Source organism: Rhinatrema bivittatum, chromosome 18 (assembly GCF_901001135.1).
Source record: "Rhinatrema bivittatum chromosome 18, aRhiBiv1.1, whole genome shotgun sequence".
In the NCBI taxonomy this organism is placed as follows: Eukaryota; Metazoa; Chordata; class Amphibia; order Gymnophiona; family Rhinatrematidae; genus Rhinatrema; species Rhinatrema bivittatum.
The window spans coordinates 56,901,648-56,929,213 of NC_042632.1; the positions used below are offsets into that span (position 1 = coordinate 56,901,648).

The 27,566-nt window shown below is 45.0% G+C and overlaps 1 protein-coding gene across 1 annotated transcript in view; it reads left to right on the top strand.

Annotated features, from left to right (window-relative positions):
- The first annotated feature begins 684 nt into the window (after positions 1–684).
- Positions 685–27,566, top strand: part of HTR4 (5-hydroxytryptamine receptor 4) — a 153,748-nt gene continuing 126,866 nt past the window's right edge. The window contains exon 1 of the mRNA XM_029583275.1: positions 685–770. The gene's annotated coding sequence lies outside the window, so the exon portion shown is untranslated. The remainder of the gene's footprint in view (positions 771–27,566) is intronic.

Consider the following 27,566-nt stretch of genomic DNA (forward strand, 5'->3'; position numbering starts at 1 on the left):
AGATCACAGTTCTTCCTCACAGGGGGAGATGAAGTGGTGAGGGCGGGGAGGGGAATGGGCAAAGGGGTCAGAGAGAATAAGGAAGTGGAGGGAAGAAGGGGAAGTGGTAGGGAAGGGAGAATGAAGGCAAAAGGTGTAAACAAGCAAGTCAGAACATGAGAAATTTAAAAAATGGGCAAACTGAGAAAAATGCAAAAATACAGAGAAAAACAAGAAAAATTAGTTAAAAAAAAAAAAAAGTTGAGCAGGGTGGGAGGGAGTTTTTCTCAGCTCCTACAAACCTTTGGCTGGCTCCTAAGTTTTTTTTTTTTTTAAATTTCCAGCTATGATGGGAATTATAATGCTGAATTATTTGGATGGATGGGCCATGAGGTCTTTTTCTGCTGTCACGTGTCTATGTTTTTAGGTAAACCTGAGGTAAAATACAGGAAGAGAGAAGTGAATCCTATTAAAAAAAACGATCCTGCTTGAGGTTAGTTTGGGAGGAAACTGATGTTGCAGAGAGCCTGTGAATCCTTGGATCCAGATTTCATTCTTCTGCTGTCTTAACGGAAGAGAACTAATAATAAAAGCTGTTGCATTGATGAGACGTCCGGCTCCTGGGACAGTTTTGTGGTTTTTGTAAACCCTCCATCCTACCTGGACTGGACTAAGTTCTCTTTTCTTTTGCATCTCAGCCTCTCCTCTCGATCTCCGAGTGCCTCGTTGACCATGTGGACCTTTCCATTGGACAAGTGTTTGCGGTGCAGAGGAGGGATTGTGGCACTAAGGTAAGGGATCCTTCCCCATGTAAATCCCTGGCTGATTCAGTTTATTAACATCAGAAGCCCCTGGCATCACCGGGCCTGGGAGCGACCCAGAATAGTGGTTTTATGTATTTCTGATGTATATTTTGCTTTTTGATACTTCAAAGTGGATTTCCTTCAGGTCCTGGAGGTATTTCCCCATCCCTAGAGGGCTCACAATCTGTGTTTTGTACCTGAGGCAATGGAGGGTAAAGGTCACAAGGTGCACTCGTCCACTGCTCCTTTTCCTGAAACTCCTGTAGGAAGCCTCTGCTTTCCAGCTGGCATCCTCCCTCCCTCTCCGCAGAGGGCACAGAGGTTTCTCCGCTCGCTGGATGCACAATCTTTCTTCTTTCCACTCCTCTGCCAGGTAGGAAGGGTGGGCAAAACTTCCTGTCAAATAAGAATCAACCAGACCCCTTTCACTAAGCACTGGGTGAGGGTTTGCAGTTTCATCTTTCCCTTCCTGAACTCCTCAGCAAAGGTCTGGAGCCAATACTGAATAAGGAATAGGAGCAGCAATGAAAACAAGCTCCCCAAATAAACCTCCACACCAACACTGCGGAGGGGGGAGGGAGCAGGGTCTTCTACTGATAAGCAGGCAGGAATCAACCATGGTCACAGCCTCCTGGCACAATGGCACAGTCCTAATCAACAGACCAAGAGTGGCCAACTCCGGTCCTCCAGAGCCTCAGACAGCCCAGGTTTTCAGGATATCCGCAGTGAATATGCATGAGAGAGATTTGCATGTACTGCCTCCATCGTATGCAAATCTCTCTCCTGCATATTCAGCGTGGGTGTCCTGAAAACCTGGGCTGTTTGTGGCTCTGGAGGACCGGAGTTGATAATCCCTGTCCTAGATCAATTCCCTCGTAGAGATCCCTGTGGGACACTGCAGTTGTGCGATGTATAAATCCTTTCTATGAAATGGCTTCCTGATCAGTTTCTTTAACCTGTTCTTGGTGAATACCTGTTCTTAAGAGTTTGCAGCTTCTCCAGCCTCGTCCCTTTCTTTTTGTGGTAGTTTGCTCCGTCTCTGCCTTTGCCTCACTAGGCAGCAGCAGAATTGTTCCTAATGTCGGGAGGTGCCAGGGCAGGCTCAGCTCTGCATCTGTGCCCCCTCATGGCCCAGGCTCCTTAACGCTACCTGCAGGCAAGCGTAACAGACCGGAGGTGTCTTTTCCTTGCCTTCTCTGTTTTCCCTGAGACTTCTTCAGAGCTGTGCAGAGAGGATTGTGCTTCTGCCATTTATCTTCTTGTTTTGCAATTATCGTCCTTGGTCTCAGCATAATAATCCCAGCGTGGCATCCCGTGGTCTCTCTCACACACACTCCAGCGAAGCGAGCATCCTGTGATGATTAAAGGGCACTACCTGAGTCAGCAGCAGGCAAACTCCAATATTTATACTGATCCTGGCAGAAAGAAAGCTGAAAGCAAAGCAGGGGAATTCTCCTCTTCTGCTGTTTTCAGGGCTCTTTCCGTCACATCTCTCTGCTATAAATCCTTTCTATTCTATCCTTTTCTGCGTCCTGTGGGCCTTGCCTTTTTCCTTTACTAAGTGACCGGTGCAGTCTGACTCTCACTGTTAGTTTGGCTGTTTCCCGCAGTCTCTTTGCTGCTCACTGGGGTGTTCCTGGCACTTTGCAGCAGGCACATTATTATCCCCCTTGGCTTGTATAAGAACCCCTCGGGCTCGGCTCTGTGGGATGATGCACTGATGCCGCTGCGCACTGCTGGGCCAGTCTCTCCAGTTTGGTTCATCAGTCTGGCTTGTGTTCCTCAGGTGAGCGGCAGCTGGGGAGGCTGAGGAGTCCCTGGGAGAAGGAACGGACCTTGTGCCAGACACCACAGGGAAATACACTTTAGGACTCAGCCAGGCGGGTACTCACGGGCCCTCTTTCTGAAGACTGGGACAAAGTCCGTGGGTAAAATGTACACTCAGGTTTTGCACCAATGCGGACGACTAGAAAATTATCCCCATGTTAGGAGTCAGCACCCAGGAAAAGAACGTCAGAGTCACGGTGCACCAGACATTAAAACCCTCAGCTCAGTGAGAGGCCCTGACCAAAAAAATCTAACAAAATGTTAGGAATTATTATTCAGCAAGGAACATAAAGCAAACCTGAGAATAGAATAATGTATTTGTATCAAGCCATGGTGCAACCGCACCTTCAATACTGTGTGCAGTTCTGGCCACCCCATTTCTAAAAAAAAAAATAGAGCAGAATTAGAAAAACTGCAGAGAAGAGCAACGAAACTGCTAAAGGGGATGGAAGAGCAGCCCTAAGAGGAAAGAATGGGGATAGGAGAGAGATTTATAAAATTACCACTGCGGTGAAACGGATAAACAGGAGACAGTTCCTGTGCATAAGGTTATGGGAGCAGATTTAAAACAAAGTTAAGAAAGTATTTAAAAAAAAAAATGCACAATTAAAATGTGGAGTTTGTTGCCAGAGAATGTGGTCACTGCACAGCTGAGTTTAGGAAAAGTTTGGATAGGTCCATTAACAATTATTACAGACTTAGGAATCACAACAGGGAATGAATCTGTCCGGTACTTGCGAGTGACCCAGAGACAGGAGCTGGGCTCAGTGGATCATTGGCCTGGTCCAGCAAGGAACGTCTGAAGTTCCAATACCTGGTAAAACCTGTGTTAGCTTTATTCATTTCTGTGGATACAGATCCATCATTTCTTAGCTTGCTTCCTGCAGTTTCCTTCTGGGAACAGTTATCTGCATAGAAACATAGAAACATAGAAATGACGGCAGAAGAAGACCAAACGGCCCATCCAGTCTGCCCAGCAAGCTTCACACGTTTTTTTCTCTCATATTTATCTGTTTCTCTTAGCTCTTGGTTCTATTTCCCTTCCACCCCCACCATTGAAATATCTAGCTTGATTAGTTAGGGGTAGTAGGGGTAGTAACCGCCGCAATAAGCAAGCTACACCCATGCTTATTTGTTTTACCCAGACTATGTTATACAGTCCTTATTGGTTGTTTTTCTTCTCCCCTGCTGTTGAAGCAGGGAGCTATGCTGGAAATGCGTGTAGTATCAGTCTTCTCCCATGCCGTTGAAGCAGAGAGCCATGCTGGATATGCATCGAAAGTGAAGTATCAGACACATTTGGTTTGGGGTAGTAACCGCCGTAACAAGCCAGCTACTCCCCACTTTGTGAGTGCGAACCCTTTTTTCTTCTCCCCTGCCGTGGAAGCAGAGAACTATGCTGTATATGCATTGAAGGTGAAGCATCAGGCTTATTTGGTTTGGGGTAGTAACCGCCGTAACAAGCCAGCTACTCCCCTCTTTGTGAGTGTAAATCCATTTTTCCACATTTCCTCTTGCTGTTGAAGGTTAGAGCGATGTTGGAGTCACAGTAAGCATGTGTATGTTTATTGAATAAGGGTATTGTCTCCAGGCAGTAGCCATCATTCTGGCGAGTCACCCACTCTTCATTGGCGGCCTCTTGACTTTATGGATCCACAGTGTTTATCCCACGCCCCTTTGAAGTCCTTCACAGTTCTGGTCTTCACCACATCCTCCGGAAGGGCATTCCAGGCGTCCACCACCCTCTCCGTGAAGAAATACTTCCTGACATTGGTTCTGAATCTTCCTCCCTGGAGCTTCAAATCGTGACCCCTGGTTCTGCTGATTTTTTTCCTACGGAACAGGTTTGTCGTTGTCTTTGGATCATTAAAAATTTTCAAGTATCTGAAAGTCTGTATCATATCACCTCTGCTCCTCCTTTCCTCCAGGGTGTACATATTTAGATTCTTCAATCTCTCCTCGTACGTCATGCGATGAAGATCCTCCACCTTCTTGGTCGCCCTTCTCTGTACCGCTTCCATCTTGTCTTTGTCTTTTTGTAGATACGGTCTCCAGAACTGAACACAGTACTCCAGGTGAGGCCTCACCAAGGACCTGTACAAGGGAATAATCACTTCCCTTTTCTTACTCGATATTCCTCTCTCTATGCAGCCCAGCATTCTTCTGGCTTTTGCTATCGCCTTGTCGCATTGTTTCGCAGACTTCATATCATTAGACACTATCACCCCAAGGTCCCTCTCCTGCTCCGTGCACATCAGCTTTCCCCCCCCCATCGAATACAGTTCATTCGGATTTCCACTCCCCATATGCATGACTTTGCACTTCTTGGCATTGAATCTGAGCTGCCATATCTTCGACCACTCTTCCAGTTTCCTTAGATCCCGTCTCATTCTCTCCACTCCTTCCGGCGTGTCCACTCTGTTGCTGATCTTTGTGTCATCCGCAAAAAGACAAACCTTACCTTCTATCCCGTCCGCAATGTCGCTCACAAAGATATTGAACAGGACCGGTCCCAACACCGATCCTTGCGGTACACCACTTAAAACCGCTCTCTCTTCAGAGAAGGTTCCATTTACCATCACACATCCTCCGGTGGTTATCGTTCTGTCCACATGTCATAGAAACATAGAACATGATGGCAGAAAAACAGCTTATTGCTTCCCTAGCCTGCTCTTCCACCCCTCTGATTCAGCTTTACAATTCCTATCACTGCCTCAGGAATCCCTTATGTTTATGCCCCACTGTCTTCAGTTCTCCACTACACCTCTACCCTCTCTGAAAAGAAATATTTCCTAAAATTATTCCTGAGTCTACTCCCTTTCACCCTCATCCCATGATCCTTCATTCTAGAGCCTCCTTTCTATTGAAAAAGGCTCAGCTCCTGTGCATGGAAACATTTGAGATAAATGCCTCTATTATATCTGCCTATCTCACCTTTCCTCTAGGGTGTACATGTTTAGAACAAAGACCACTGACCATTTTAGTTGCCTCCCTCTGGCCCGACTCCATCCTGTTTATATCCATTTGAAGGTGCAATCTCCAGAACTGTACTCAGTATTCCCAGTGAGGTCTCACCAGGGACCTGTACAGGGGCAGCGTCACCTCCCTTTTTCTGCTGACCAGTCCTCTCCCTCTGCAGCCAAGCGTCTGACTGGCTTTTACCATCGCTTTATCCACCTGTTTGACCACCTTAAGATCATCAGGTACAATCACCCCCAGATCCTGCTCTTCCTTTTGGTCACAATCATTTTACCTCCAATACTCTACCTTTCCCTTGGGTTTTTGCATCCTAAATGTATAACTGTTCATTTTGTATTTATTTATTTATCTATCTATCTATCTATTTATTTATTTAAAATCTTTTCTATACCGTCGTTAAGCTAGTTCCGTTACAACAGTTCACAATAAGGCACATAATTTCATGTTGGTTAAATTATATTAACTAAACAGGTGCCATCAAATACTGTAACATAGTTTCATATTAAATATTACTTAGTGGTTGTGATAAGTCATGTCTACTTTTAAGTATATCAGCTATAAGATAAATTAATACCCTACATTATTAGATCACCCCTCATATTTTCCACTCCTTCCTGGCTGTCTACCTTCCTAGCAAAAAGAGAAACCTTTCCTGACAATCCTTCTGCAATGTCACAGTCTCATGACTATGGCTCACTTGCTAATTCTGTGATGGGTATTAAAACTACACCTCAGAGATCTAGACGTTCGGCTGTATAATTGAGAGGACATCTAAAGTCCACCAAGTCTGCCCTGATTCCCATAGAGGAAATGAATTATGGTGGCATTAAGAAGGATAAGAGCTGTGATTCAGAGACATCCACCAAATGATACGACCGCACAGCTGCTTCCGTGCATCCCTCGGAGGCACATCTGGTGAAGGCTCACTGACAAGGAGAACTTACGAATAGTAGCAGTGGTTCCTAGAAGAGGAGGAAATGCCTTCTGGTGGTGGGGTGGGGGGGGGGGATTGTCCTCAGAGGGATAGATTTAGGGGGAGGGAGATCCATAACTAGCTGGAGCAGAGAGAAGGGAAGGTGGGACAGACGTCACTGGGCTTCACCAGAGGGGTCTTCCATCCACGGATGCGTCCAGAGGCGTGTAGTGCTTAGTGATTGATATTCTTGGTCATCTCAAAACGATTGGGTGTCTGTTTAAAACTTTTATAGATTTCTCCATGAGGCACCTGGAGGAGTGGGAGAAACATCGACTGTGCTGGCCTGCTCTCTGGAGAGCTTTCTCCAACTTCTCACTTTCCCAGTGAGAAGGTCGCTTGTCTTTTCACAGGGACAGAGTGGGCCTGTTTACTTTTTTTTTCCTTATAATTTTGTGGGAGTGGGAGTGGGAGTGGCAGTGTTTTTGCTGCAAAGGAGGAATGCTCAGCCCTCTGTGAAAGGATCTCTAGCGAGGGGTGGAGATCCACGGTTGAGAGCTGAATTCTATTTTTCTGCAAGAGAAGTTGGTGAAGACTTTGTGGGTGCAGCCTTTGAAGGGTGAGAGGGAGATGAAAAAAAGCCATTGGTAAAGGAGTACAGGTACTCAAGGATCCTCCTTTTTTGAGGGCTGCAGTGTAGGGGAAAACTGGGTGCAGACCCAGAGTGGGAGTCATAAGGGACAGCTTTTGCTGTAAGGCTCGAGGGGATCAGACACAGTCAAGAAAAGAAAAGTCTTTGCCACATTGTGTTGTTCCGAAACCAGCAAGTTTACTGACAATTAATAAAATAGCAAAACACAAATATCCATTCATACAATTCACAGTGCAACAAAACAATACAAAAATACAGAGCAGTAAAATAAATGTCAGGCACCCTGTCTGCCCTCCCAGGATAAATGCAAACCCTACTGTCTCAATGACAGATTACAGTGCGCTCAGGGGAGCAGCTCTTTGTATGAAAACCAGCATTAAATCAGGAGGTAGGGGGAAGTGGCAGGTCCATTTGCATCCATGTTATGTGCAGACTGAGATTCAGCCCCTAAGTTTATGACATGAGCGTTAAGGATCTAAATAGAGAAAAGCAGGGGGACAGGGGACATGACAGAGACATTCAAACACCTCAAAAGGGAGACTTATTAAACAAAAAGCATTTCTGAGTGGGAAGGAAGTTCTAGATCGAGGGAGTAGACTCAGGAAATGATTCTTCACAGATACATGGAATAGTCTCCCACCGGAGGTGCGAGAGGCCGAAGCATGCGCAGAGCTCCAGAAAGCATGGGATAAGCACAGAGGATCCTCGCACACAGGGGTGCGTGGACCAAGCTTGGTTCTGGGGTTCCTCGCTGCCTTTATCTGCCATGGGATAAGCACAGAGGATCCTCGCACACAGGGATGTGTGGACCAAGCTTGGCTCTGAGGTTCCTTGCTGCCTTTATCTGCCATGGGATAAGCACAGAGGATCCTCGCACACAGGGGTGCGTGGACCAAGCTTGGTTCTGGGGTTCCTCGCTGCCTTTATCTGCCATGGGATAAGCACAGAGGATCCTCGCACACAGGGATGCGTGGACCAAGCTTGGCTCTGGGGTTCCTTGCTGCCTTTATCTGCCATGGGATAAGCACAGAGGATCCTCGCACACAGGGATGTGTGGACCAAGCTTGGCTCTGAGGTTCCTTGCTGCCTTTATCTGCCATGGGATAAGCACAGAGGATCCTCGCACACAGGGGTGCGTGGACCAAGCTTGGCTCTGGGGTTCCTTGCTGCCTTTATCTGCCATGGGATAAGCACAGAGGATCCTCGCACACAGGGATGCGTGGACCAAGCTTGGCTCTGGGGTTCCTCGCTGCCTTTATCTGCCATGGGATAAGCACAGAGGATCCTCGCACACAGGGGTGCGTGGACCAAGCTTGGTTCTGGGGTTCCTCGCTGCCTTTATCTGCCATGGGATAAGCACAGAGGATCCTCGCACACAGGGGTGCGTGGACCAAGCTTGGTTCTGGGGTTCCTCGCTGCCTTTATCTGCCATGGGATAAGCACAGAGGATCCTCGCACACAGGGATGTGTGGACCAAGCTTGGCTCTGAGGTTCCTTGCTGCCTTTATCTGCCATGGGATAAGCACAGAGGATCCTCGCACACAGGGGTGCGTGGACCAAGCTTGGTTCTGGGGTTCCTCGCTGCCTTTATCTGCCATGGGATAAGCACAGAGGATCCTCGCACACAGGGGTGCGTGGACCAAGCTTGGTTCTGGGGTTCCTCGCTGCCTTTATCTGCCATGGGATAAGCACAGAGGATCCTCGCACACAGGGATGTGTGGACCAAGCTTGGCTCTGGGGTTCCTTGCTGCCTTTATCTGCCATCAGTTTCTAAGTTTCTGTGTTACTTCTACTAAATCAAAGAACTGTTTGGGAGTTTTATGCATTTAGATAATGTTAGGCCTGATCACCCTTTATAATTGCTCTGTGTAGTCACCAGCAGGGGTTGCCTGGCTCCACCTCAGGACCTGACACATCACAGCCGTCAATGGCCGTCATGTGGAACCTCTTTGCTACATGCACTTAACTAACTGCACGCATAATTTGATGCCTTATTAAAATGAGGCTCTTTCCCTGGCCTACCAGTAAGATGATGCTTTTGAAAGCACAGCAGCTCCCTGTGATCATCCATAACTTCAAACAAATTCAGTGGAAGAAATGAAGCAGAAAAGTCTGTTTTCCTGCAGCTTGCCCCTTGTGGAAGTGTCACACAGCGCGGTGATTAATCTGACTCACCACCACCACAAACTGTTCCATTCCCTTTATTTCAAGGTCTTCCTGCGACCAAATCAATTGACAGAATAGGGACAGAGGAGGTAACACATAAACTTATCCAAGGATGACAATCACTCCAAGATTCCTGATGCTCAAACGTATGAAAACTGTGTAACAAATTACCAAAGATTTGAAAGTGTCATAGAAATACCAAGCTTGTCAGCATAAGGAAATATTGTGCAGGATATCAAATTAAGAATCATATCATACACACCAGAATATCACACTGAGTATCAGATCCCTCACTCCAGTATATCACAGTGAGAATCAGATCCCTCACTCCAGTATATCACAGTGAGAATCACATCATACACACCAGTATATCACACTGAGAATCAGATCCCTCACTCCAGTATATCACAGTGAGAATCACATCATACACACCAGAATATTACACTGAGAATCACATCATACACACCAGTATATCACACTGAGAATCAGATCCCTCACTCCAGTATATCACAGTGAGAATCACATCAAACACACCAGAATATCACACTGAGAATCATATCATACACACCAGTATATCACACTGAGAATCAGATCCCTCACTCCAGTATATCACAGTGAGAATTGCATCAAACACACCAGAATATCACACTGAGAATCATATCATACACACCAGTATATCACACTGAGAATCAGATCCCTCACTCCAGTATATCACACTGAGAATCGCATCATACTCACCAGAATATCACACTGAGAATCAGATCCCTCACTCCAGTATATCACAGTGAGAATCACATCAAACACACCAGAATATCACACTGAGAATCATATCATACACACCAGTATATCACACTGAGAATCATATCATACACACCAGAATATCACACTGAGAATCATATCATACACACCAGGATATTACACTGAGAATTGCATCATACACACCAGAATATCACACTGAGAATCATATCATACACACCAGGATATCACACTGAGAATCAGATCCCTCACTCCAGTATATCACAGTGAGAATCACATCAAACACACCAGAATATCACACTGAGAATCAGATCCCTCACTCCAGTATATCACACTGAGAATCATATCATACACACCAGTATATCACACTGAGAATCGCATCATACACACCAGAATATCACACTGAGAATCAGATCCCTCACTCCAGTATATCACAGTGAGAATCATATCATACACACCAGTATATCACACTGAGAATCAGATCCCTCACTCCAGTATATTACACTGAGAATCATATCATACACACCAGTATATCACACTGAGAATCGCATCATACACACCAGAATATCACACTGAGAATCAGATCCCTCACTCCAGTATATCACAGTGAGAATCACATCAAACACACCAGAATATCACACTGAGAATCATATCATACACACCAGTATATCACACTGAGAATCATATCATACACACCAGAATATCACACTGAGAATCATATCATACACACCAGGATATTACACTGAGAATTGCATCATACACACCAGAATATCACACTGAGAATCATATCATACACACCAGGATATCACACTGAGAATCAGATCCCTCACTCCAGTATATCACAGTGAGAATCACATCAAACACACCAGAATATCACACTGAGAATCAGATCCCTCACTCCAGTATATCACAGTGAGAATTGCATCAAACACACCAGAATATCACACTGAGAATCATATCATACACACCAGTATATCACACTGAGAATCGCATCATACTCACCAGAATATCACACTGAGAATCAGATCCCTCACTCCAGTATATCACAGTGAGAATCGCATCAAACACACCAGAATATCACACTGAGAATCAGATCCATCACTCCAGTATATCACAGTGAGAATCGCATCAAACACACCAGAATATCACACTGAGAATTGCATCATACACACCAGTATATCACACTGAGAATCAGATCCCTCACTCCAGTATATCACAGTGAGAATCACATCATACACACCAGAATATCACACTGAGAATCATATCATACACACCAGTATATCACACTGAGAATCGCATCATACACACCAGAATATCACACTGAGAATCAGATCCCTCACTCCAGTATATCACAGTGAGAATCACATCAAACACACCAGAATATCACACTGAGAATCATATCATACACACCAGTATATCACACTGAGAATCAGATCCCTCACTCCAGTATATCACAGTGAGAATTGCATCAAACACACCAGAATATCACACTGAGAATCATATCATACACACCAGTATATCACACTGAGAATCGCATCATACTCACCAGAATATCACACTGAGAATCAGATCCCTCACTCCAGTATATCACAGTGAGAATCACATCAAACACACCAGAATATCACACTGAGAATCATATCATACACACCAGTATATCACACTGAGAATCGCATCATACACACCAGAATATCACACTGAGAATCAGATCCCTCACTCCAGTATATCACAGTGAGAATCACATCAAACACACCAGAATATCACACTGAGAATCATATCAAACACACCAGGATATCACACTGAGAATCATATCATACACACCAGAATATTACACTGAGAATTGCATCATACACACCAGGATATTACACTGAGAATTGCATCATACACACCAGAATATCACACTGAGAATCAGATCCCTAACTCCAGTATATCACAGTGAGAATCGCATCAAACACACCAGAATATCACACTGAGAATCATATCATACACACCAGAATATCACACTGAGAATCAGATCCCTCACTCCAGTATATCACAGTGAGAATCACATCATACACACCAGAATATTACACTGAGAATCACATCATACACACCAGGATATCACATTGAGAATCAGATCCCTCACTCCAGTATATCACAGTGAGAATCACATCATACACACCAGTATATCACACTGAGAATCGCATCATACATACCAGAATATTACACTGAGAATCAGATCCCTCACTCCAGTATATCACAGTGAGAATCACTTCATACACACCAGGATATCACACTGAGAATCAGATCCCTCACTCCAGTATATCACAGTGAGAATCGCATCATACACACCAGTATATCACACTGAGAATCGCATCATACACACCAGAATATCACACTGAGAATCAGATCCCTCACTCCAGTATATCACACTGAGAATTGCATCATACACACCAGGATATCACACTGAGAATCAGATCCCTCACTCCAGTATATCACAGTGAGAATCGCATCATACACACCAGAATATCACACTGAGAATCAGATCCCTCACTCCAGTATATCACAGTGAGAATCGCATGATACACACCGGGATATCACACTGAGAATCAGATCCCTCACTCCAGTATATCACAGTGAGAATCGCATCATACACACCAGTATATCACACTGAGAATCGCGTCATACACACCAGAATATCACACTGAGAATCAGATCCCTCACTCCAGTATATCACAGTGAGAATCATATCATACACACCAGAATATCACACTGAGAATCAGATCCCTCACTCTAGTATATCACAGTGAGAATCGCATCATACACACCAGGATATCACACTGAGAATCAGATCCCTCACTCCAGTATATCACAGTGAGAATCATATCATACACACCGGGATATCACACTGAGAATCAGATCCCTCACTCTAGTATATCACAGTGAGAATCGCATCATACACACCAGGATATCACACTGAGAATCAGATCCCTCACTCCAGTATATCACAGTGAGAATCGCATCATACACACCAGGATATCACACTGAGAATCAGATCCCTCACTCCAGTATATCACAGTGAGAATCACATCATACACACCGGGATATCACACTGAGAATCAGATCCCTCACTCCAGTATATCACAGTGAGAATCGCATCATACACACTGGGATATCACACTGAGAATCAGATCCCTCACTCCAGTATATCACAGTGAGAATCGCATCATACACACCAAAATATCACACTGAGAATCGATCCCTCACTCCATGAGAATCACATCAAACACACCAGAAGGTGGGACTGGGGGCTGTGAACACTACCTTTGTAGTGGGAAATGTAGAATGAGAGAGTTAGAGTATATAGCAGTGAATGATGAGATAGACTTAATTGGCATCTCAGAGACATGGTGGAAGGAGGATAACCAATGGGACAGTGATATATCAGGGTACAAACTCTATTGTAATGTTAGGGTGGATCAACTTGGTTGGGGAGTAGCTCTTTAGGGATGCTCTAGAGTCCAACATGATAAAGATCCTGCAGGTGACTAAATATTTATGGATGGAAATTCCATGTGTGATGGGGAAGAGTATAGCAGTGGGGATATACTACCATCCACCTGGTCAAAAGGAACAGGATGATGAAATGCTAACAGAAATTAGGAAAGCTAACAAATTTGGCAACATAGTAATAATGTGAGATTCCAATTACTCCAGTACTGACTGGGTAAATGTCACATCAGGATATGTTAGGGAAGTAAAGTTTCTAGATGAAATAACTGATTGCTTTATGGAACAGTTGGTCCAGAAATCAACGAGAGGGAGAGCCATTTTAGATCTAATTGTTAGTGGAATGCAGGATTTGGTGTAAGAAGAAATGGTAGTGGGAGTGTTTGGCAACAGTGATCATTATCTTTAGCTTTATTAAAATGTATTAATCGCCTAAGCCGAGGCACTAGGCAAAGTACAAGTTTGACATCCCCCGGCACAGGCCGCAGTGCCGGAGGACTCTGTACCGCCCCCGGCCCGCCCCTGAACCATTGCCACGCCCCTGGACCCACCTCGGGCCCCCGGATATGCCCCCGGACTGCCAACATGCCCCCCCGGACACACCTCCTCCACGAAGCCCCGGGACTAACGTGCGTCCCGGGGCTTTGCGCACGCCGGCGGCCTATGCAAAATAGGCGCGCCGGCGCACAAGTGCCCTGCACGTGTAAATCCGGCAGGATTTATGTGTGCAGGGCTTTTAAAATCTTTCCCTAAGAGTTTATATCAGGTGTGGTCATTGTTTAAAAATACAATCGTGGAAGCTCAATCCAGGTGTATTCCATGCATTAAAAAATAGTGGAAGAAAGGCCAAACAACTGCTGGCATTGTTAAAAAGTGGGGTATAAGAAGCTATTTTAGCCAAAAGTACCTTGTTCAAAAGTTGGAAAAATGATCCAACTGAAGAAAATAGGAAAAAGCATAAGCACTGGCAAGTTAGAAGTAAAACATTGAAAAGGGGGCTAAAAGAGAATTTGAAGAGAAGTTGGCCATAGAAGCAAAAACTCATAATAAAAACTTTTAAAATTATATCCAAAGCTGGAAGCTTGCAAGAGAGTCAGTTGGACTATTAGAGCAAGGGGTTAAAGGGGCACTAAGGGAAGATAAGGCGATTGTGGAAAAACTAAATAAATTCTTTGCTTAGGTGTTTACTGAAGAGGATGCTGGGGAGATTCCTGTGCCAGAAAGTGTATTCAATGGTGATGATTCAGAAGAACTGAAACAAATCACAGTGAAGCTGGTGTGAATGCAGTTTGATAAACTAAAGAGTAGCAAATCATCTGGACCAGAACGTATACACCCTAGAGTGTATACCTCAAAAATGAAATTGCAGATCTATTACCAGTAATTGATTGATTTATTTATTACATCTTGTATTTTACATAATCCAAATAAACTCAGCATGGATTACAAATTAACAGTCATGAAATCAACACACTCACAAACAATAATTAAAAATAGCAATGAAAACAGAGAACTATATATATTGCACAACCCAACACTCATTCTCAGTCTTCAGTCTTCCTCCCCACCATATGCTTTACTAAACAGCTCAGCTTACAATAACTTTCTAAATTTTAGTCTTCTTGTTGCAGAGCTGCAATGAAAGAAGCCCTTGATCTAGTTCCATTAAGATGATAAAGCTGTACAGAGAGCATGCTTAACAATTCCCGAGAAATAGATCTTAATGATCGAGTAGAGTTTACCTGCCAACCCATGTGACTCTAATTTGTAACCTATCATTAAAATCATCCATTGTACCTGATGATTGGAGGGTGGCCAATATAACCCGATCTTTAAAAAGGGCTCCAGAGAGAGAGACTGGTGAGTCTGACTTCAGTGCTGGGAAATAATCGTGGAAACTATTCTAAAGAACAAAATCACAGAAAATATTAAAAGATATTTTTTAATGGGACACGGCCAGCATGGATTTACACACGGGAAATATTTTCTCACCAATCCGCTACATTTTTTTGAGAGGTTAATAAACATGTGGACAATGATGAGCTGCTGGAGTCTTTCATGGTGCATTTGACAAACTGCCCCATGAGAGACTCCTTGGAAAATTAAAACATCACAGTATATAGGAGGTAATGTCTTATTGTAGATTGCAGAGGAAACAGAGAGTAGGACTAAATGGTCTGTTTTCTCAATAGAGAAGGGTAAACAGTGGAGTGCCTCAGGGATCTGTACTTGGACTGGTGCTTTTCAATATATTCATAAATAATCTGGAAACGGGAACAATGAGTGAGGTGATCACATTTGTAGACGACACAAAATTATTCCAAATTGTTAAATCTCAAGTAGATTGTGATAAATTGCAGGAGGATCTTGTGAGACTGGAAGATTGGGCATCCAAATAGCAGATGAAATTTAATGTGGACAAGTGCAAAGTGATGCACATGGGGAAAGTAACCCACACTATAGCTACACAATGTTAGATTTCATGTTAGGAGTTACTACCAGGAAAAGTATCTGGGTGTCATAGTGGAGAATACCTTGAAATCTTCGGCTTAGTATGCTACAGCGGTCAAAAAAGCAAAAGGAATTTTAGGAATTATTAGGAAGGGAATGGTGAATAAACAGAAAATGTGTTAATGCCTCTGTATCGCTCCATGGTGAGACCACACCTTGAATACTGTGTACAATTCTGGTCGCTGCATCTCAAATAAGATATAGTTGCATTGGAAAAGGTACAGAGAAGGGCAACCAAAATGATAAAGGGGATTAAATAGCTTCCTTATGAGGAAAGGCTAAAGATGTTAGGGTTGAGGTGGAATATGATAGAGATCTATAAAATCATGAGTGCAATAGAATGGGTTAATGTAAATTGGTTATTTACTCTTTCAAAAAATACAAAGACTGAGGGATACTCAATGAAGTTAGTAAGCAGCACATTCAAAATAGATTGGAGAAAATTCTTCTTTCACTCAATGCACAATTAAGGTCTCGAACAACATCTGTAGTGTGGAGTGTTTTTTATTTTTTGCTGGACTGGTTCTAGAGAAGCTCCAGATGAGAAAAATCCTTAAGGATGCTGAAAGAATCACTGTTAGGCCTGCTGGCCCCTGCAGCACACGGACACAGGAATAAGGTTGCAAGTGTTTTTATTTAGAGATGTAAACATAAATTGTTCCTCTCTTAAAGCACTGCAGGTACTCAGTGGTAGGGATTGTTAGGAATAGGCTTATATTCCATCAGAAATATCAGTCCATGTGTTTTCCCAGTGAATCCTTCCAGTGACAATACTAAGCATAGGTTGAGACAAGACTTCACAATACGATTGGAACATTAATACATTGCTGGAAAAATTGCGGGTCTCCTCCGGGATTCCACACTGCCATCTAAATGCTGGAAACAGCTGTGAGGTGTTCCAGCACTCCTTTTCAGTTCCCTGAGGGCCAATCTGGATCCTCAGGGGCGGGGCCATACCTGGCAGGCTATCTTTAGGCTGAATGTGCCTTTCTGTGTGGCTCAGTACACTGGACACCGGCCCTGAACTGGGTCTTTTTCCCTGACACTCACTCCCCCTTGTGCAGGAAGGGCACAGGAACATGGGTCTGGTCCTGGCCCATGTCCTGCCCTGTGAGCCTCTACATTTCAGGAGAGTTCGGGCAGGAGCTACAAAAACAAATTATCAGCACAGTATACATTAGAGCATCGTCATGCACATTCATAAATAAGCAGACGGGACATATGGAGCCAGAATGTATAAGTGGACAAAACAGAGTATAACCAAGGGGTTTTGACTAGAATAATGCGAGCCACAGAGGTAAATTCATTGCATATTGGACAATGAAAGGAGACCTATTGACTGGAAACAAGTTGAACCCTCACAAAGTCAGCTCTCCTGTTCCGGGGGCTACAGCTTTGCCACTGCTCTTATTTCTTGTTTTCAAAGACATCTTTTCTGGTGCACTTACGGAGCAAGATATGGTGACGGATTTAGGATTTTTCCTCCTCTAGCCCCACTCCGACAAGTGACGGCAGAGCAGATGTAAGACGCAGTCTTCTTTGCTCTGCTCTGCCTGCTCCCGGCTCACCTCCTCCTCCCATGTCCCTCAATGACAGGAGCAGAGCAGTTAGTTCAGGGAGTAGAGTGTCTCCCGCCCCCTCCCCTTCTGTACGCTCTGGCCTCACCCCGTTCTTGTTCCTGCACAGGGCAGGAATGAAGGGACTGGAACAGGGTGCAGAGCTGTTACCTTTGCACTGGGAGGGGAGGGGAGGGGCAGGAAGCAGAAGGCTGTTCTCAGCTGAGTGAGGCTCAGCACATCTTCAGCTGGTCTGCTGCTCCCCCCCGCCCTAGGCATTGGCAAATCCAGGCCTGGCAAGGTAGGGATTTTGCTAGGGTATTCTGCAAACATCAGCCAACAAGACAGAATAACATTTTTGCTGACCAAAATTGCTGTATTGGAGCAGTCACCCAACTATCATGGAAGTAAATTATCCCTCTTCCCCATCTCAGCTTTAAACAAATATTCATTGAAAAAGATCATTAGCGAAAGAGAGCGAATTATGTTTACAATGAAAGTAAGCACTCTGCAGAAAATATCCTCCGATTAGAAAGAGGGAAATATCGCGTTCTCTCTCCACAGCTGTGACATTATTCAAGCTCTGGGAGCTAACCCTATCATTAACTTTCCCCAGCACGACCATTTCATCTCGCTATCCCTTTCCTTTAGCATCTATCCCACACCCCGTTCCCTCTTTTTATTATAGAGTAGCACTGCAGTGATACAGTGACTGAAAGAGGGGCTGTCAGCAGTGATCTCACAGAGTACCAGAGTATCAGTGCACTGGAGCTGTCAGCCCCAGTCTCATGCTATGAGCAGGGCGTCTTTCTTACAGAGTAGCATTGCAGTGATACAGTGACTGAAAGAGGGGCTGTCAGCAGTGATCTCACAGAGTACCAGAGTATCAGTGCACTGGAGCTGTCAGCCCCAGTCTCATGCTATGAGCAGGGCGTCTTTCTTACAGAGTAGCATTGCAGTGATACAGTGACTGAATGAGGGGCCGTCAGCAGTGATCTTCAGAGTACCAGAGTATCAGTGCACTGGAGCTGTCAGCCCCAGTCTCATGCTATGAGCAGGGCGTCTTTCTTACAGAGTAGCATTGCAGTGATACAGTGACTGAATGAGGGGCCGTCAGCAGTGATCTCACAGAGTACCAGAGTATCAGTGCACTGGAGCTGTCAGCCCCAGTCTCATGCTATGAGCAGGGCGTCTTTCTTACAGAGTAGCATTGCAGTGATACAGTGACTGAAAGAGGAACTGTCAGCAGTGATCTCACAGAGTACCAGAGTATCAGTGCACTGGAGCTGTCAGCCCCAGTCTCATGCTATGAGCAGGGCGTCTTTCTTACAGAGTAGCATTGCAGTGATACAGTGACTGAAAGAGGGGCCGTCAGCAGTGATCTCACAGAGTACCAGAGTATCAGTGCACTGGAGCTGTCAGCCCCAGTCTCATGCTATGAGCAGGGCGTCTTTCTTACAGAGTAGCATTGCAGTGATACAGTGACTGAAAGAGGAACTGTCAGCAGTGATCTCAGAGTACCAAAGTATCAGTGCACTGGAGCTGTCAGCCCCAGTCTCATGCTATGAGCAGGGCGTCTTTCTTACAGAGTAGCATTGCAGTGATACAGTGACTGAAAGAGGGGCCGTCAGCAGTGATCTCACAGAGTACCAGAGTATCAGTGCACTGGAGCTGTCAGCCCCAGTCTCATGCTATGAGCAGGGCGTCTTTCTTACAGAGTAGCATTGCAGTGATTCAGTGACTGAAAGAGGGGCCGTCAGCAGTGATCTCACAGAGTACCAGAGTATCAGTGCACTGGAGCTGTCAGCCCCAGTCTCATGCTATGAGCAGGGCGTCTTTCTTACAGAGTAGCATTGCAGTGATACAGTGACTGAAAGAGGAACTGTCAGCAGTGATCTCACAGACAATTACCGAGCATCAGGGCAGTAATGCTGTCAGCAGTGATTACTCCTTAGAAAAGTATGATATTCCTTTGGTGTCCCACAGCTTGTAACATAGTTTCTGTAGGTGAACAGAGAGAGATTGATTTGATTCCTTTTCCCTCGGTATCAATGTATCCTCTTCACCTCCTACATTGCCTGCTGGGGAGAGCATTCCTCCTGTAGTCCTAAGCTTTCCTGGACAACTTGCAGTGCTTGAGCTCCTGCAGAGAAACAGCACAGAGGGCAGCACTTACTTCATGACCAGCCATGTCCCTACTTACCTGGCTAAGTGACACCGAATATCAGCTTCTGCTGCACAGCACATTTCCAGAGCCTGTCAGGGTTTTTACTTGGATCCATGGGTGCTTTCCGTGTGGAACTGACTTCTTATTTAAATTGTCCTGTCCTGAGGTCGCTCTTCAGCTCACCCTGCTGTGAAGGCACAGTCGGCACTAAGAGACCAGGAAATCATTGTGCCTCAGGGAATGGTGAGACTTATAAAGAGAAAAAGCTATCCAAAGGCAGGACAGGGAAAGCAGAAGGAGGAGGGTAACGGCGTAGTTTGAATGCATTTCTTGACTAAGCTTTCAAGAGCTAATGCTCTGACCTGAAGAAGAGAGTATTACTCTCCTAAGCTCGTCAAGAAATGTATTGTGAATCCAAGAAGAAGGTGGCACCTGATATATTTCTTTATTTCTGTGCATTGAATGGGGACTAACATGGCAGCCAAACCATTTATTAAACCTGGGAATGGTCACTCTATTTGGCTTGTCTCACAGGAGTTAGCAGAGGTAAACCTTAGAGCTTGTAGTGTTGTGTTTGCACGGCCAGCCGAAGCGCCAACGAGTGAAGGCTCTTATGAAACAGCCTCTCGCGTAGCAAGAACTGGCATCGGATGCTGTGTATATTCTATTTATAGCAAATGGGTTCAGGATGCTAATAAGTCTGAAACTGTGGACACACAAAATATGCAAAGAGCCATTAATAATCATTACTGAGTAGATTACCTTCCCTGTCCGTAGGTTTCTTGGAAAGGTAGCATTCATGTCACTGAACACTAGGTGGCACTGTTGCTTCATATCAGCAGGATCTGACCAACACCCGGCAGCGAGAAGGGTTCCCAGTGAAACATTTCAGAGAGATTTTTTGACCTATATGAAAGAAGTGCCACAGGACAGCAGCCAGGGCTGAAGTCTTGACCATTGGCACGACTGCTCACAAGTGTCCAATATATGCACAGGTAGGTTTCTACAGAAAATAAAAAGGACAGAATATTAAGGAACTCATTAACAGGGGTCCCCAAACCTGTCCTGGGGGACCCCCAGCTAGTCAGGATATTTGCAATGAATAAATATTATGCATACGACAGATTTGCATACCCTACCTCAATTTCATGCAAATGTATCTCACTCATACTCATACCAGATATCTTGAACCTGACTGATCAGGGCCAGGGTTCCCCCGGAGAGATCTGGGAACCACTACTGCTTTAGGAGTTCATGGGCTCTCCTGAACACGTATCTGCACAGCCAGAGTACCGGTGAGAAGGCAGATATAGACCGCATGTACCTCATTCCCACCAGTTAATGCATTGGATCAACTTGAAGGCTTATGGACCACAACATGAGCAGCAGGACTGCCCTGACTCCTCCTGTCCCTCAAGGCCACTCTCATTTTTATCACCTCAGGAGCTCCCTGGAGCCAACCTTGGACTTCCCATCACAGGAACTTCCCTCAGATGCTTTGATTCCCCCATACCACAGGTGCCCCCCTGAGCCATTCTGACTGCTTTCCACACAGGGTCTCCCATAGCTGCTCTGACTCCTAAAACCTCATCCTGTGCCCTCTTGTTCTAATCTAGCACAGTCTTTCTTTGCTTGATAAATGCCCTTGAGGTATTTGAATTTCTCTCGTCATGTGCTGCCTGCCTCTTTTCTCCTCTAAGGTATATATTTGTAGGTCCCTGAGTCTCCTATAATATGGCTTTTGGTATTGACCTTGCACCAGTTGCTAGCTCTTCTCTGCACCACCTCCAGCCTCTCTCTATTCATTTGGAGGTTCGGTCTCCAGAACTGGGTGCAATGTTCCAGGTGATGCCTCACCAATGTCCTATACAGAGGCATTAGCACCTCCTGTTTTTCTGCTGCTTATGTCTTTCCCGGTGCACCCCAGCATTTCTCTGCTCCTGGCTACCACTTTAGGAACATAAGAAATGCTCTGCTGGGTCAGGCCAAGGATTACGAAACCCAGCACCCTGTCTCCGACAGAAGCCAATTTGGGTCACAAATAGCGCGTCCTCTGGAACAGATTCCACAGTTCGATAGTGCATCAAGTGCAAAGCTACTTTCTACAATGGATTCCAAACCCTCTGATTCTTCATTCCATGGAGTGTCCCCTTGCTTTAGTATTTAAAAGAAATGTAAATAATCGTCCTTTATTTTCCCGTTCTACTGCGCTCATAATTTTATACCCCTCTGTCCTGTTCCCTCTCAGCCGTCTCCTTTCCAAGCTGCAGAGCCCTCTCATCACAGGAGATCCATTCCATCCCATTTATCCTCATCGGCCCTCTTTCTCGTTTGACATGATTGCCGTGACTATCTCCCTAGTACAATACACTAAACACAAGCGCCTGCTAATTAATGAACTGCCAGAGAATAACGCTGAGAATCTGCAAAGAAACATTATTTATGTTCATCACACAATGAAGAAGCATTTTCCTAACTCTTCTGTGTCTCAACACAAATGAAACATCAAGGCATTGAATGACTTCGCATCAGTCACGTTTATGATGCATTTGCCAATTGCAGAATGTTCTTCTTTCCGCATCTGTAATTACAATGGTGAAAGTTGTGTGCCGCCCATGTCAAGGAGAGTCCTTCACTTTTGTGTCATTGACGTATCGCAGGGTCTTCTAGATCGGAATTCTCCTTCCTTTCACACTTCCTGATGGGCAGGGGGTGCTGCCCCACAAGTTGGCAGTGCCCGGGTCCTGATGTTGTAACTCGCAGGGCTTCTGCTGCAGATCCTGCATCAGATTAGTAGTCCAGGGAAGGGTATGTCCTAGAGGAGAGGATATTCTTCAGATACCTCAAAGGTATCAATAATGCACAAACTTAGGGTAAATATTATTGTTTCTACTAACTTAGAGGTTTTTAAAGAAGACTTACAGGGAAGACTGGCTTGCTCTGTTTAGAAGGAAGACTTCCAAGAGGTCACTTTGATAAAACGTTCTGTTGAATGACCCAGTCTTAAAGCCCAGGGGCAGGATCTCCCTAGGTGAATCCTATAACCATGCAGAGGCCTGGAGACTTGGGGGAAATTCAGATTCTTGGCCACCCTTTTATGACAAAAGGGTGGCCAAGAATCAGACGGGGCTGAGCTCTTCCAGCGCCTTTTTCATGTCAGGTTACTCTGACACGCTCAGAAATTCACATCCGCGCTTCTCCTCTGATTATTGATCTGGCAGGGAGAAATTGCTGAGTGCTTTGTCCTGAATGCCAGTCCTCGGCTCCAGCAGTGACAGCTCCTGCTAGGATCCAGGTACAGCCCATCACTCTCTGATGCTGCCTTTGTCACTCCTGAAGCAGGGAGGCCAGCACAGACGCCTGCTTCCTGTCATACAAAATTACAGTGGTGCAAAAGAGCAGCACCAGAGCAAAGAGGAAGGGGCAGAAACCATGAAGGCCTCAGGGAAGAAAGGGATTTGTCATAGGAGCACGGAGGGGAGGGAGCAGACAGCAAGCTGCTGAGATAATCTGCCACTGAAAGGCGCTGGCAGACGGAGACTTTAAGAGAGAGGAGGCGGATGGCGTTTTGCCCCTTCCTGAGCGGGGACAGTTCTGGGCCTTCACTCATTTTTCTCCCCTCACAGACTGATCCCTGGTAAGGTCTGCCCGACTCTTGCTCCTGCTCATCCTCCCAAGGGCGAGGAGGAAGCTGCTCCCTGCAGACGGTGCTCTCTGACTGTTCTGCGCCTGACATGGCTCATTCCAAACCCTCCCGGTACAGCACCAGCGAGGCCTTCTGATTTCCGGCCTGACTGAGGGACTGCTCACAGGTATTTGGGAGGCATTAGTGCAAGAAGTGCTGGGTGCAGAGTCAGTTCAAGGCAGCTTTCTCCCAGCACTTAGGCTGCAGTGAGGGAGGCAGAGCAAATCCCCACCGTCATTGCCTAACTGCTGCTATCCAAGGTATTTGTTTATTTCTGACACGAATCAATAAGGACATCATCCAGATCCGGGTTCCTTTATTTAAGATTGTTGTTGATAGTCGAACCCGAAGCGGAGAGCAGAAGAACACGTCTCATGGTTATATTTCCCTCCCCTCCCCTCATCCCCAGTGGTCACCTCTCCATAACCAGGATAGGTTCAGGTCTGCTCCCTCACACGGCCCATGGGAATCGAAGTGAAACATCATAAACTTACATTTGCAAAAGACATGTTCCTAATCACCGTACATGCACTGAGTCACAAAGAATTTCCTTAATCACGCAGCAATTCTAAAGATCTTCAAATCATCTTGAATTGATAAAGCCAACCTTTATGCAATACAGTCAGCTTAAAACATTGCAAAATAGCTAATGGTGGGAGAAGGAGACCCACATGGTCCATCCAGTCTGCCCAGCAAGTTGTTAGATATGTACCTGCCTCTGTGCAGATTACCCCCATGACTTCTGTTAAGGGTAATAACTGCCACTCCGTGCAGGTTACCCCCATGCCTTCTGTTAAGGGTTAAACTGCCGCTCTGTGCAGGTTACCCCCATGTTTCTTTTAAGGGTAGTAACTGCCGCTCCGTGCAGGTTACCCCCATGCTGTGTGTTAAGGGTAGTGACTGCCGCTCCGTGCAGGTTACCCCCATGTTTCTTTTAAGGGTAGTAACTGCCACTCCATGCAGGTTACCCCCATGCTGTGTGTTAAGGGTAGTAACTGCTGCCCCATGCAGGTTACCCCCATGTTTCTGTTAAGGGTGATAACTGCCACTCCATGCAGGTTACCCCCATGTTTCTGTTAAGGGCAGTAACTGCCGCTCCGTGCAGGTTACCCCCATGCTGTGTGTTAAGGGTAGTGACTGCCGCTCCGTGCAGGTTACCCCCATGTTTCTGTTAAGGGTAGTAACTGCCACTCCATGCAGGTTACCCCCATGCTGTGTGTTAAGGGTAGTAACTGCTGCCCCATGCAGGTTACCCCCATGTTTCTGTTAAGGGTGATAGCTGCCGCTCTGTGCAGGTTACCCCCATGTTTCTGTTAAGGGTGGTAACTGCCGCTCTGTGCAGGTTACCCCCATGTTTCTGTTAAGGGTGGTAACTGCCGCTCCGTGCAGGTTACCCCCATGCTGTCTGTTGAGGGTAGTAACTGTCTAACTTATCCATCAGATAAATACTCTAGAAATGTCTGAAACAAGATTTGTCCCTGCAGTGGCAGCAGCTATGTCACATCTCTCAGCAACTTGGAACTGAGTAATTTGCCTGTTCTAGTATTTACTGAAATATCTTTGTGAATTGTACCCTGTATCTCAAGTTATTCCTTAAAGGTGAGAGATTTTCCTGCTGTGGCCTGATCCTTTTGGACAGGAGAAATAAGGTGACTTTATACTTACTTTTCCTTTATTTCTTACCAAAAGGCAGATGTTCAGTCAGTAGTTCTTGACTTTGGGAGGGAAAGGAATGCATTACCTGCAGGATTCATGGTCAAACATGGACCTCTGCGTTTAATCTGCAGTTTGCTTGATATATTCTGCTTTTCATTCCCAGTGATGTTTATGTTTTATGCTACTTTTCCTTTTTCCCCAATGTGGACTTGATGGGACATGAATCATTTCTAATATTATACATGCTGTATATATATTATATATAAGAACATAAGAACATAAGAAAATGCCATACTGGGTCAGACCAAGGGTCCATCAAGCCCAGCATCCTGTTTCCAACAGTGGCCAATCCAGGCCATAAGAACCTGGCAAGTACCCAAAAACTAAGTCTATTCCATGTAACCATTGCTAATGGCAGTGGCTATTCTCTAAGTGAACCTAATAGCAGGTAATGGACTTCTCCTCCAAGAACTTATCCAATCCTTTTTTAAACACAGCTATACTACCTGCACGAACCACATTCTCTGGCAACAAATTCCAGAGTTTAATTGTGCGTTGAGTAAAAAAGAACTTTCTCCGATTAGTTTTAAATGTGCCCCATGCTAACTTCATGGAGTGTCCCCTAGTCCTTCTACTATCTGAAAGAGTAAATAACCGATTCACATCTACCCGTTCTAGACCTCTCATGATTTTAAACACCTCTATCATATCCCCCCTCAGTCGTCTCTTCTCCAAGCTGAAAAGTCCTAATCTCTTTAGTCTTTCCTCATAGGGGAGTTGTTCCATTCCCCTTATCATTTTGGTAGCCCTTCTCTGTACCTTCTCCATCGCAATTATATCTTTTTTGAGATGCGGCGACCAGAATTGTACACAGTATTCAAGGTGCGGTCTCACCATGGAGCGATACAGAGGCATTATGACATTTTCCGTTTTATTCATCATTCCTTTTCTAATAATTCCCAACATTCTGTTTGCTTTTTTGACTGCCGCAGCACACTGAACCGACGATTTCAATGTGTTATCCACTATGACACCTAGATCTCTTTCTTGGGTTGTAGCACCTAATATGGAACCCAACATCGTGTAATTATAGCATGGGTTATTTTTCCCTATATGCATCACCTTGCACTTTTCCACATTAAATTTCATCTGCCATTTGGATGCCCAATTTTCCAGTCTCACAAGGTCTTCCTGCAATTTATCACAATCTGCTTGTGATTTAACTACTCTGCACAATTTTGTGTCATCTGCAAATTTGATTATCTCACTCGTCGTATTTCTTTCCAGATCATTTATAAATATATTGAACAGTAAGGGTCCCAATACAGATCCCTGAGGCACTCCACTGTCCACTCCCTTCCACTGAGAAAATTGCCCATTTAATCCTACTCTCTGTTTCCTGTCTTTTAGCCAGTTTGCAATCCACGAAAGGACATCGCCACCTATCCCATGACTTTTTACTTTTCCTAGAAGCCTCTCATGAGGAACTTTGTCAAACGCCTTCTGAAAATCCAAGTATACTATATCTACCGGTTCACCTTTATCCACATGTTTATTAACTCCTTCAAAAAAGTGAAGCAGATTTGTGAGGCAAGACTTGCCCTGGGTAAAGCCATGCTGACTTTGTTCCATTAAACCATGTCTTTCTATATGTTCTGTGATTTTGATGTTTAGAACACTTTCCACTATTTTTCCTGGCACTGAAGTCAGGTTAACCGGTCTGTAGTTTCCCGGATCGCCCCTGGAGCCCTTTTTAAATATTGGGGTTACATTTGCTATCCTCCAGTCTTCAGGTACAATGGATGATTTTAATGATAAGTTACAAATTTTTACTAATAGGTCTGAAATTTCATTTTTTAGTTCCTTCAGAACTCTGGGGTGTATACCATCCGGTCCAGGTGATTTACTACTCTTCAGTTTGTCAATCAGGCCTACCACATCTTCTATATATATTCTTACTGTTTATAAGACTTGTGTCTGATTTATGTCACTGCCACTTTAGAATTGATTTCTTGATTCTTTTTTGTGTTTTAATGTGTATAAATAACACTGACCCCCACTTTCCCCCTCAAAAGATGCTCAGCTTCCTCACCTAGCAATCCAGAATGAACCCAAAAGCAAGGAGCGGCAGTCACTGCTCATTGTTTGCTGATAATCCAGAAAGTAAAATGAAGAAGGTGCGCGTCTTCAGTGCTACGCTGACCACCATGATGTTTCGTGAGCACCTCTGCACGTGGACTGCTCATTTGCCTTAATAAGGACACTGCGTATTTAGCATTTATTGCCCTTTGTGAGTCTCCTTCTTCTTGAATCATAGCTGTTGCTGTGTTTCAATTCTTGAAATAATCAAACGTTCTCTGGGACAAATTTTGGAAGAAGCAAAGGTTGGTCCCAAGAGACCTTCAGAAGGGTCTGAGCAAGCAGCAAAAG